This window comes from Pteronotus mesoamericanus, unplaced genomic scaffold, assembly GCF_021234165.1.
Source record: "Pteronotus mesoamericanus isolate MK-2021 breed Mesoamerican mustached bat unplaced genomic scaffold, CSHL_Meso_final contig_246, whole genome shotgun sequence".
In the NCBI taxonomy this organism is placed as follows: Eukaryota; Metazoa; Chordata; class Mammalia; order Chiroptera; family Mormoopidae; genus Pteronotus; species Pteronotus mesoamericanus.
Genome location: NW_026555104.1, coordinates 1,505,121 through 1,518,011, shown reverse-complemented (window position 1 = coordinate 1,518,011; position 12,891 = coordinate 1,505,121). Strand labels below are relative to the sequence as shown.

Genomic DNA, 12,891 nt, shown 5'->3' with positions numbered 1-12,891 from the left:
ATCGGTTGCCTCTCATACGCACACCAACAGGAGACCAAACCTGCAACCCAGGCACGTGCCCCGGTCAGGAATCAAACCAGTGACCCGTTGCTTTGCAGGACAACGTGCCCTCACTGAGCCACACCGGTCAGGGCAGGCGCCTGCATTTTTAGCACCGAAAAACTTCTGAATGGCGATCCACTGGACAGAATACATTTGGCTTTATAGAGTTGTGACTCTTTTGAGAGACAATGGTGTGCCCAGAACTGCTGCACAGACAAAAAGATTGAAGGGCCTCTGCTCCTGCCACTGCTATGGAGAAAAAGGCAGGCACGACATTGCAAAATAGAGCCCGATGCTGGAAAAAAGTAAAGGCGCAAATCAACCAAACCAGTAAGACAAAACATCTTTTTCTCCCCAGCCCACCAACCGATGACGCTTGCCTGGAGCAGCAGCTTGGCAGTCTTGCTCAGGCGGGGCCTGGCTCAGGAGTCCAGGCAGCCACGGGCCCTCACTGCAGAGGTCGGCCAGGCTGCGCTCTGAGGCCCGGGGGGCGGGGCTCAGGGGGCGAAGTAAAACAGCCGTGAGGTTTGCCCTGAAGTGTGTAGTTAGCGTCAGAAACCCACAGCTTCTAATTCCTCACTGAGCGGGTATGAATTCAACAGTCATCAAACCCTGAGGTTCTATAACGCTTTCGCTTTGTCAGCTTTTAAAAATTCACCAGATTCTATGAGGTAAGGAAGGTAGCAGAGCCAAGACTAGCACCTCAGCCATCTAGATAAATAATATGAGAGTGGGATATGTTTAAAACCTGTGGTAAAATATACCTGGCATAACACTTACCACCTTAACCATTTCTAAGTGTAAAGCTCAGTAATGTGAAGCACGTTCACATTATCGTGCAACCAATCTCCGTAACTCTTTTCACCTTCCCAGAAACTCTGAACCCGTTAAATAACTTCCCAACCCCTCCGTCCCCCATGCCTGGCAGATACCATCCTACTTTCTGTCTCTATGAATTTGGCGACTCGAGGTGCCTCATATGAGTGGAATCATAAGAGTATTTGTTCCTTTGTGTTTGGCTTATTCTCTTAGCATAATGTCCCAAAGTTTCATCCAAGTTGTATGCTGTGTCACAATGTCCTTCCTCTTTAAGGCTGACTAATATTTCACTGGAGGTATGTACCACATTTTGGTTACCCATCCACCCATCTATGGACACTTGGGTTGCTTCCCCATCTTGGCTATTGTGAATAACGCTCCTATAAACACAGCTGTACAAATGTGTCTTCAGGACCACACTTTCAATTCTTTTGGATATATACTGTGTGATATTTTTTAAAATCAAAATTGTTGCCAAATGTCCATGATGAACACCACGTCATAAGTAAATAGAGACAGGCTCTGTACCACTGCTTTTTCCCTTGGTGTCACGCTCGCTCCTGCGGCCCCGCGTGGCCGTGGCAGGTGCCGCAGAGATCCGCAGTGCTCAGAAGAGAGCTGAAGGCCCGAGAAGCGCCTGCTTCCTGGGTCCTGGTGAACGGGCGGCCGCAGAGGAGCAAGCCCTGAGGCTTCCCACCTGCCGACCCAGGGCCTGTCCCCCGGCCTCACTTGCCTCTGCCCCAGGTAACTGGGGGAACCAAGAGACATGTCACCCTCTCTTCGGCTAACACACAGTAGGGTCTTCCCAAGTTTAGTTCTCATTCATCCCTCCTTGAGACTGAAAATATCAAGGAGCTCTGTGTGTCTTGACTTTTCCTGGCTGTCCCATAAAGAGGGGGTTTAATCATATCCTATTACAATATTTTCCTTGCCTGTGTGACCTGATCCATTTCCATCAGATATTTTATTTACAAATTCATGTCTAATTCATGTCTGCCTGCTTTCAGAAAAGCTCTGAAGTGGAAACAAGGTATTTGTGAGCTCGTGAGGTGGAACATGCCTATTAAACCCATGACTGGTGTTCAGGCGGGGAGTCTGTTGCCTGTGGCCTCGTCACGCCTGCATTTCACCGGCTCCCTCAGGTGCAGCCACCGGGGCCACAGTGGATGCCATACAAGGCTGTTACCAGGAGCCATACTGTCTCCTCTTTTGACTTTGCTCCTGACATGAATTTTTGGCCTTCATGTGAAAGATGCAACCTGCTGGAAATTCTTGCTGGTTTGGGATTAGACTTGCCTCTCTCTTCACCCACAAAGCGGTCCCGGTAACCCCACGGAGAAAATGAGGATGCGGGATTCCTCTCCATCACAGCCTGAGAGTGCTGGGCTCTGAGCTTCAGGAGTTCAAAGACCGATTTCCAAGTCACCGATTCTATGGCTAACACACTCCCTACCCCCACCCCGCCAGGCTCGTGCAACTCGTGCTTCACTTCAAACAGGGTCTGAGGGTGACCAAGAGCATGTTTTAAAGCACTAATGAGCTGACTAAAACCAGGGATACGGTTTTACTTGGAAGCACCCAAGTGGCAGGGAGGTGACAACATATAATCTGCCTAATGAGGAAGAAAATGAGGAAAGGGAAATGCCACAGCTCAGGCCAGCCCAGCCCAGAGAGAGGCAGCCAGCAAACCTGTGACAAATGGGAGAGTGGGCCAGGCAATGAGGCTGCCAGTAGTTAGAAGAGATGAGGCTGAGGGATGGATTCTACAAGAGGCAGACCAAAGGACCAGAGTTGTGCGGGGTTCCAGAAGTGCAATTTACAAGGGAGGACAGGGGACACCCAGCCGAAGGTAGCCTCAGCCCCTCCTAACCATGTCCAAATAGTTTGTCTCAAGCCCAGAAAGGGCAATGTGTGTGGTGGGTTAAGACCCAGCTGCGTCCTTGGCCAGAGAAGCTGCCCTGGCCTCTGTGTACGTAATAGACTTCAGTTAATTCCACCTGGGATAGAAACCATCGTGTGCTTAACCTGTTCCAGGCATCAGGGCAGTGCCTAAAAGACCTCCAAGAGTTCAAACTTGTGCTGGAACTTTCTTTGAAGGAAGCCTTAAAGTTTCTTCAGCCATTTTTCTGCGTACATTTCAATTTCTTGCCTGTGTTTCATGGATTGTGATTTTTGCTCCTTAGTAGTCTTTGTAAAATTCAGTCGTGTGCCTATCTGCTCAGAAAAAAATGGTACCAGCAGGTATACTTCTGTTTATCTTCCTGAACCATCAAGTTTGCTCATAATGTCCAACCAAAACAAAATAAGGAAAATAAATCAGCACTGGATTTAGATATCAGACAGCATCTGCCTTTTGTAAATTCCATTTTCAAATGTTTGTGTGCTTCAGAATATCATAATTGCTCTAATGAATTGATTTTATAAGAAGCTGTCTTAACTGTATTTACTAAAGTTATAAAATTAAAACATATATTTATATATAACATATTTAGGCCTTACATTTTTAGGTTCTAACATAATACTGTGGTGTTTTCTTTCTTTTTTTTTTCTTTTTTAAAAAGGATTCTGTTGCTTAAGATTTTTGGAAACCAGCGACAAGGTTCCTTCTAGCTACATTTCATGATGTAGATCTTGTGGTCAAAACCTGTAAGAGTTCAAGAAAGAAAGAGCTCTTTAAAATAACTTTATCTTGTTTACCTTGTGGGTGGCCAAAGAAGGATTTTGAGGAAGGAAGGGCATACAATAAAGATAAACGAATAGAGGTACAGACAAGCCGTGTCTGAATGGCAGAGATTATAGGTGGAGACAGTAGCTAGAAAGTGGCAGGTAGTAGTGTCCCTTTTGCAAGACCTGCAGCCTTGCCCTTCATCTGTCAACTGACAAGTGTTTTGAAATAATCTTCCATCTGTCCTGTCACCACTGATTTACTCCTCCAGCCATGCAGTCTGTCACCCTGCCATTGAAACTGCTCTCCTGAAGGTCACCAATGACCCCTCAGGTGCCAGCCGCATCCTACCACACCTTTCTGTAGCATTTCCTACTTTTGGCCTCTGAACCCTTCTTAACATTCCCTGATGTTTCTCTCTGTACTGTTCCTTTTTCACAATGTTCATATTTTTTACCATCTGCCCCTTAAACTTCCGCGTCTCCACAGTTTTCCGTCTTTGGCCTCCGCATCTCACACCACAATTTCTAAGAATTTCCCCTGCCCCTGTGCCTCCAGCCCTGGCCTCTGTCTCCCGCCCTTCTCCTTTTGCAGGAGTCAGTTCCTCTGTGTTTTGTTGGGTTTTGGGGGGACCTGCCCCCCAGATGTTCCAGAACCCCCTAGACATGTAAGTCCACATCCCAACCTCAGAGTCTTCTTGCCCAAACCTACTCTCCTTTGTTGGTCCCGCATTTTGGTGGCACTATATCTACACATTCACCCAAGTCACACATCACCAGTTTCTCTGACTCCTAGCTGTTCACTGACTGAGCTAATTAAACCTCACAAATTCTACTTCGGAAACGACTCCCGAAAGAAAAACGTGCCGTCCTCTTGTCCCCCTGCTGTCACTGGAGACCAGGCACTCTTACCCTCCGCCTGCGCCCAGGCCGCCCCACAATGTTGCTTTCCAAACACACGAACGCTGTTCACCTCTCTCCCCAAAGGGAGGGCCCTCTCTTATGCAAATATGTGCTATTAAATATATTCAGTTCCTAATGATGCTGTAACCAACCTCACAAACTTAGTGGCTAAAAAGAACACAGATTGACTATCTTCCAGCGCTGGAGGTCAGAAGTCTGAAATGAGGTTCATGATGCTAAAATCATGGTGTCAGCAGGGAGAGTTCCTTCCGGAGTCTTCAGGTGCGAATGCATCTATTTCCTCGCCGTTCCGGCCTCTCAGGACCGCCCGCCTTCGCCTGCTTCCCTCAGTCTCCGGCGGCCTCACTCCAATCTCTGCTTTCGTCCTCACATCCCACTTCTCTGACTGACCCTCCTGCCTCCCTCCCGAAGGGCATTTGTGATGGCACTGGACCCATCCAGGTAATCCCAGGTCATCTCCCATCTAGAGATCCTAACATAACCACACCTGCAAAATGCCTTTTTCCATATACAGTCACAGGTCCCAGGGATTAGGATACGGACATGTGTTCACAGGTTTGGAGGACCCAGGTGTGGATATCTTGGGGGATCATTATTCTATCTATCCACTGAGTATCAACATTGCGTGGCAGGCGCTGTGCTAAATTAGCACATAATGAGGAATACATTATGGTCCTGTCCTTCAGGTTCTTAGAGTTCGACAGTGGACAATTTAAAAATAAAATGCAAGTGCTGTGAGATTTGGACAGGTTCCTTGGAAACACAAAGGGGCATGTGGTCTGTCCCTTTTCTGAGTCTGCTGAAGTCCTGCTTATTCTGCAGGGCCCAGCTCCGACATCACAAGGTGACATGGTCTCCAACCCCTCAGTGCAAAATTCACGCTTCCTTTCTTCTTATGCCTTCGACCTGTGCTCCCAGTGCGTAGCCATTGTGCACAGCTCAGTGTGTCTGCATGCCCTGCTCTTTGAAGGGAAGGGCCGTGTTTTCTTCAGAATCATCCTACCAGCTGGAACCTCCCCCGCATCCTTTTTTCCAAATCCCCTGTACAGCATACAGTATACAGTGTCCTCAGGATGCACTGGCATCTTGACCCAGTGCATGACCCAGACTGCTGTGGAGGAGGAGATGGGGTGCGGGGAGAGCGCTTGCAAAGACGCTACAAAGAGGACAATCAGAAGTGCACTCGAAGGCCTTGAGGAGCAGGAGTGGAGCTTGAAGCTCCACCTGGTTCCCTGACCGCAGGTGTGTGCAGCCCAACGGGCTTGTCCCCGTGCTTGGCCCAAGTGGGATGAATGAGACAGGCCAGCGGTGTTCACTCCAGCACAGAACACGGCACCATTTCTCCCAGGTGAGATGATTTCCTGAACTACAGCACAATCTGCCTTTAAGAATAGACAGATTTCCAGGAGTGCTTTTCCGGGAGGTTCAAAACCACTTTGAATTACCCTAGACCACAATCCCCCTGCCTCGAAACTGTTTCTTTTCCATCCTATTAGCAGAACCAGCCCAATAGGAATTATTTCAGCTCTAGAAAGCCTATAGGGTCACCCCGAGGAGAGGGGATGGATTTGATTCACTGGGGAGGCCTGTTGGCTTACCTACCTTCCAATACCTTCCTGTTACATTGTCCCCAGTTACACAATTTACTTTAAGCCTGGTCACGAAGCTGAGGATTGAAGTCGCAAACCTTTCTCTTTAGAAGAGCCTCTGCCCATTTTTGTGAAAACACACCCATGTCTGAATTTCAAACAGATGAAAAACCTAACCAGCAGATGGATTTAAAGAGCAGGCCCAAACACAAGCCACCCACTTCTGAGACTTCAGGCCCCTCCTTCGTGTCTTTTGTACACAAAGGAAACAAAACCCTGAGAACTAATTAGAACATTTCTGAGTTTTCTTTGCAAGCTCTCCTACACTTTCAGGCAGATCTAGAGGGCCTGTCATCAGATTACACGTCTATTCAATTAGTGAGAAAACAACAATCAAACCACGTTCTCCCCTTTGCTGGGAGCCCAGAGCCTGAGTCAAGTGGCGAGCAGCCACGCCCACCTGCCAGAGTCCTCTACTGGCTCATCCCCTCCTCTAACCAGGGCCACTTCCTCCTCGGGGATTATCAATAGCTTCCTGAAACAATGGTTCACAGCAATTTGCAGAGCATCAGTTTTAATGAGCTAAGAGTGGGATAATACCCTAGATTTTTGCAAGCTGCAGCTTCTATTCAATTTAATTACCTCCCTCTGCGGATTTAGCATCAACCAGAGCTTCAGACAAAGGGGGATTTCATCATTTTCCCAGAACTCTGCATGGTAGGTATGTGCCTACAGACCAGGCTATGCTAAAGTCGGCAGCATCCATCAAAACCCGATATAACCATGGTGAAGCTGTCAAACGGAGGGTTCTGACAGTGATACTTGGTGAGACACAAAATACTTGTGAATGTTAATGCTTTGTCACTGCTTGGAGAGCCAGGTGGCGTGGGGGGAATGTCATTGCACAGGATAGTTTTCGCCTCCTTCACCCCAGGCCATCACCCCTGCCATCTAGCCGCTCAGCATTGGGCAAAGGATGTCGTCGGGGAGTGGAGAGTGTCTTTAAATTCTTCTTTCAATCAAACCCTGCGATCCAGGGCAGCCAGGTGTTCAAAGGCCAGCGCTAGATTTACAGGCCTATGCCGTAATCCCTGCCTTCCACAGACTCACAAACTCCCAAATATAATCCAGAGTTTAATGCAGGCAAAGAAAAAGGGAGTCAGGGAGGTGGAATTTACAGCCTTGAATAACAAGTAGAGCTCCCCGAAGCAGACGAGGTGTGTGTTTTAGCCGAGGGGGCGTGGCTGGAGGACTGCGTGCTGAAGGGCAAGCTGCAATCAAAACAGGGTGGTGAGAGGTCTGTAGTGTGCAGTGTACTCAGGAACGCGACTTGGGGGTTCCTCCCAAGTCCAGCTAAGAATTTTAGGGTGTGATGGGAAACCACTGAGGGTTCTCAAGAAAGACTGGCATGATCAGACCTGTGTCAGAAATGTAACTGGAAAATGGGACCCAAGGCAATGCCATCAACATGGGGGTTTTCAAATCCAAAGAAAAGGATTTCCATTCAGTAGGGCAGCAATTCTCAACCTTTCTCACCTCGTGGCCCAAGTTTTAAAAATTCTTACAGCACACAGGTTGCACATCGCAGCATTAGGGCATAGGTTTGCTAGGACAATACAATGTGAGTCAAGCAGCAGAGTCCATTTCAGACCACAGGTTCTTCAGTTGCATAACATCAACTACAGCGATATTTACATGTTCTAGTTCAATCAAGGTTAAGTGCAAACAATTCTCCACTCACTAAGCCAACTTCCATCTTCACGCATGCCCTGCACTCCATACCTTCAAAGAGCACCAATATGGCATAGAATTAACACCTACGGGAGTCTTTATGCACTTTCCCACTGATAATGGGGCCTTGGGTTACTTCACTTGGAACAGATCATAGCCCAAGGAGCCCTCCAAATCCATTTGATTTATATGCGGAGAAGTGCCTTCCTTTCCCAAATCCAGAGACGATTTATGTCATATCCTATCAACTCAAAGGAAGTAAGATACCTAGCTTAAACACTGACTCACTGTGATGAGTAAGAATTACAAATTGTCCTTATGAAAGGCCGACTGTCCTATCTACTTACATTTACAAACTTTGAGCACAGTATATACAAGTTAGATTTATGGTGCCGCATTAATAGGATGTTAAAAATAAAATAGCCAGGGCACACAAAGCACTCTGTGACCTGCTAATGCTTCTCAAAATTGCATCACAGCAGATGCAAAGAATGATTTCCCCAACAAAAACAAGACCCTGACTCAGGGCAATTTTCTGCACAGCTAGCGTTTTGGGGGTGCAGATAAAGGGAGGCGAGGTAGCTGAAGTCATGCTTGTCACATACCACCGTCACGTGTATTATTTATTATACCCTCGTAATGCAGTGATAGGATCTACGTTTACGAGTTCTGAAATAAATTTTGGGCTGCAAAAGCCCAGCATTAACAAGTGGCTTGCTGAGAGTAATTCATGATAATTGTGTTAAATTCCTAAGATCTGTGTTGAACGACAATTTGAAAAGGGCTCATTTTCTCACTGACCACTGATGATTTTTAAACTTTCAGATAATACTCTAATCCTTTAGGCCTTTGCTACTGCTAATGTTTGGAGATTTAAGTCACGTCACAAATTTCTGGAAATGGGAGTTACAATTTTTCAAATTGACGCTCAGTTCCTTTACCTGAGCGAGCTGTACCGATTAGTATTATGAATAAAAGCCAAGTGCTGAGCTGACCTTCTGTCAGGCCCTTTGATCTTAAAAATAAAAGGAGGCAGGAAATGCTGGTTCACAATAATAAACAAATCTCCAAATTATTAAAAAGGCATTTTATTATAAATACATTTTAGTTGTAGCAGTAAAATACATTTTGTGTTACCACGAATCTTTTAAAACAAAAGAATTTCACCGAGACAATGATCACAATGTAGGAACTGTAGATATCCAAATTGAAAACTTGTTCTAAGGAACCAAAGTGGCTAAAGTAATTCCAAAACTAAGTTAAAAAAAAGAAAGAAGAAACTGACAAAAAAAAAAAGGTGGGGGGGAGAAAATAAAAACCCCAGAGAGTGGCTTTGGGTTATCTTACTCTTCAGGTACTAGAACCTCTCCCATGAGGTATCATTAACTTCAGAAAAAAAATGTTGTTATAATTTTCCCATAAATTATGATTAGATGGCTGTACAAATAAGAGACGGATATTGACCCTCTCAGTCTTACATCAGCCTCCCTTTGGAAAACTTGCCAAAATAAGATCCAATATGAATTTGCTAAATAATTGATCATATGAAGTTAGTTGAACAAGTTTAGATAAGAACTATATTTTTGAAGCATTAAAAAGAACTATGCCACTAATAACAGGACTCTTTAATAAAATGCAAAGCAAAATTCATTACCTTTATAATTTAGAGGAGAGGTATTTCAATCACTGTATTTACCTAAAATACAACTACTACGTATAACCAGTACCTTCATGGGTTTCAAAGAATCAGGTCAGATGACTGGCACAGAAGACGGATACAGTACAATGTCATATACATGGAGTTATAGGAAGCAGGCACGGTCTGGATGCATGAAAATCCAAGACCCTTCCTCTGCATGGGGCAGGAGAGCAGCTGAGAATTCTCAGCTGTGACTGACACGTTAGGACTTCAACGAGGACAAAGGAGCCCTCTGACTTATGGAAAGACAGAGGTTTACAAAGGTTTTTGCATAAAAGGCATCGTGCAAAGCAGAATGTAAATAAAACAAAGCTCCCTGTGAGTTGGAAGTGGATAAAGTAACCTGTGCTGAACAATGAACAATCCCCACGGATGGGCCTCAAGCCTTACGAGTAGGAAGTACTGTGTTAAGAACTCCAAAGCGCTGTGTTCTACGATGCTTATCGTCTGGACTTCTATGTCTAAGTCGTTCTACAATCTGTTCTCTTAAAAATATTTTTTTCTTTCTAGTATCTCAGTAAATTCATAGCCAAACTAAAAACCAGAGACAGAGCCCAATACCCAAGATACAGTCCAGAGGGGAATATTAACAATGACAACACAAACTTTAAAATATCCAAAGACCTGTTTGGTTTATTGTATCAGACAGTTTCCTTCTCAAAAATAACTTGCTCGTCCATGTGCACCTATGGTTTATGAATAACTCATGCTGTGTAGGTGGCAGACTCCCCTAGACTGTTTTCGCAAACATATATAGATTTTTTTTAAGGTAGCAAAGTAATCAGAGACGATTATCCATTTTCTGCCATGTTCATCACTTCAGCCTCTCTAACACCAGCTACATAGCAGAGAATCCAAAATAATTTCATTAACCTGAGAAATACATAATTTGAAAAGAAATCCTTTGCGCTCAATCCCCTTGCCCCCCAATAAAAACTACAAATGCTTTATTCGGGGATCATCTATTGTTTTCCATATCACTGCCACCTTAGGACAGGGCCTTCCTGTACTTAGTGCCAAGTGCATCCTCATGACATTCAGATGGCTTCCTTTGACAATTCTCGTCTCCATGTGTATGGATATCAAGACCGACTCTGTGCACATCAAACCAACGCAGTTTCCAGACCAAAGCCCAAGCTGCAGCAAACACAAATCCAAACTCGCCCTAGAAATTAAAGAGCTTCTGCACCTTCACGCTGAAGAGGAGCCCAGCCCCTAGAGGGCGCGGCAAAGGGACAGGGCGGCAGCCAATCCAAAGGGCTCGTCACTCCAGAGTTCCTTCTTCACTCATGGCTTCAGAGTTATAAAAATGTCTCAAGAGCTCTGTTTTTATACTGAGTAAATGGATGCGTGGTTGAAAAGACCTTCAGACTTTCTCTAGACCAGTGGTTCTCAAAGGGTGGTACCTGGGCCAGCAGCGTCAGCATGGCCTGGGAACATGCTGGGAGCGACCGGACTCCAGCCTGACACCAGAAACTCTGGGGACAGAGTCCGGCAATCTGTATTTTAATAAGACCTCCAGGTACGGCTCAAGTTTGAGACCACTGCTCTATCATGCTTGAAATTCTAAAGTCTTAAAACAGGACAGATTCCTGAACAGACACCTTTGTGTGACTTCTGTTCTGTGTTGAGACCTATGTAATTTGCCACCCCTTCCCCTTACTCCCTCAAACATCAAAAAAAAAAAAAAAAAAAAAGTAATGAAAAAAAATTTCAAAAAGAATCAAATTTTTTTTAGAGTAATACTGATTTCTCCTCCTATACATAGTTCTAAGGCAGGCAGTCACATGCTAGAATGCAAAATAAAATACAGAAAAGACCTCATATAATGAGGTGTAGAAATAGCTAAAAAGACTCCCCAAGGACATAATGAAAATTCCGTAATATCGTTTAATGAACTCATAGAATTATATAAAACTTACTATGCTTTATGCTTAATATGTGTATCAAAATAAAATCTCTCTGTTGAACAAATTGCAAATAAAGTCTGGTCTAATACTCTGATTACCGAAACTCTAAGTATACGCATGTCTCTGGGTTTTCTTAACACTCCAGTTCTAGACACTTTAGACTACTACTGTATAACTGGATTTAGGATTTCACCAGGTTCTTCTGTTTGGTACCTCCCTTCAGAAAACATTTATAAACTCCTGTGACTGTTTCCTTCAAGTCAAATGTCCAAAGTAGACATTTTCAATCATTTCAAAAATTTTAAGTGTTACATTAAAAATTTTTCAATCTGTTTAATCTGATATTCTAGTTTAAAGTAATTACAATGCCATCTTCTGCATGTGTTTTATAAGAATGCTAAACATTAATAAAATTCACTTCTTGTAACAATGGTCTTAAAGCTGCTCATTAAACAGGTATGAAAGTAGTAAGTTGAGTACAGCAGCTTTACAGTAAAATCTCAGCAAATAAATCTCCAGCCTCCAGTAGATGGAAAACATGAGAAGCCTAAGAGAATGAGCACAGTGGAGACTAACATGCCACTCGCTCTTGGTATCTTCGTATGTGGTGGACCTCACGGAAGTGATGTTTTGAACAAGAAATCATAGTTAAGACATTATCCATTATTTCCAACTGCTAGGTAGTTTGTAGATCAGGTAGCAAAAAGGAGAAAGAAAAAAAAAATCAGATCCAGTAAAACATTTCCTTGAGATTTAGGAAGACACATACAGTGGTGTTAGAAATGAAGGGTTTTCATATGTTAAGGGGACAGTTAGCAAGAAATAATGTCTCATAAATCCTAAAAGACAAATTACTATCTTTCTGGAGCTAGAAGAAAATAAACCAAATAGTATCTAAATAACATTTTAAGGCAGCAATTTGTATCTTTCAATACATGTTTTAATCCTCTATTTTTATTGACATTTTCTGGGATTCCCTTTTTAAAAACAACTCCAATAGGGGGGAAAAAATGCTAAGTATACCAGGTGTCTCTTTTTAAATGGCTTTTTCTGTAAATCTAATTTTCTTAATAACAATAGTGGATATCTAAACTATCTTGAAACTGTTTTTCACACCCTGGCCCTTTGGCAAGGTGACTCTATCTAGCCAAGTTATCTCGAGATACATTTTTATATGTGTAGAGCTTTGCTCTTGAGATGTATTCATGAAAAATATTAAACATGAAAAATCAGCTACACTAGAGCAAGATAACAGTATATATTAATTATCTTAAAGTTAAAAAATTCATTTAGCTTTCCCAGCAATGTCAATGCCTCCATAAAGAAGGAAGCTATTTCACAAACCGGTCTTAGAGAGCGCTATGTTTAATTAGGTAATGCTTATTCAGTGGGAATTCTGCTTATTTTACTTATTTTGCAACTCTTTGAACTGAAAAGACCCATTGATGTTTATACCAAACCTGAACTTACTCTAGACTCTCTAATGAAAAAACCCACAAAGCAGTTTGTTATT

General features: G+C 43.8%; 1 protein-coding gene across 1 annotated transcript in view; it reads left to right on the top strand.

Moving 5' to 3' along the window:
* Positions 1-12,891, top strand: part of PRKCA (protein kinase C alpha) — a 546,763-nt gene that overhangs the window by 533,567 nt on the left and 305 nt on the right. The window lies entirely within an intron of this gene.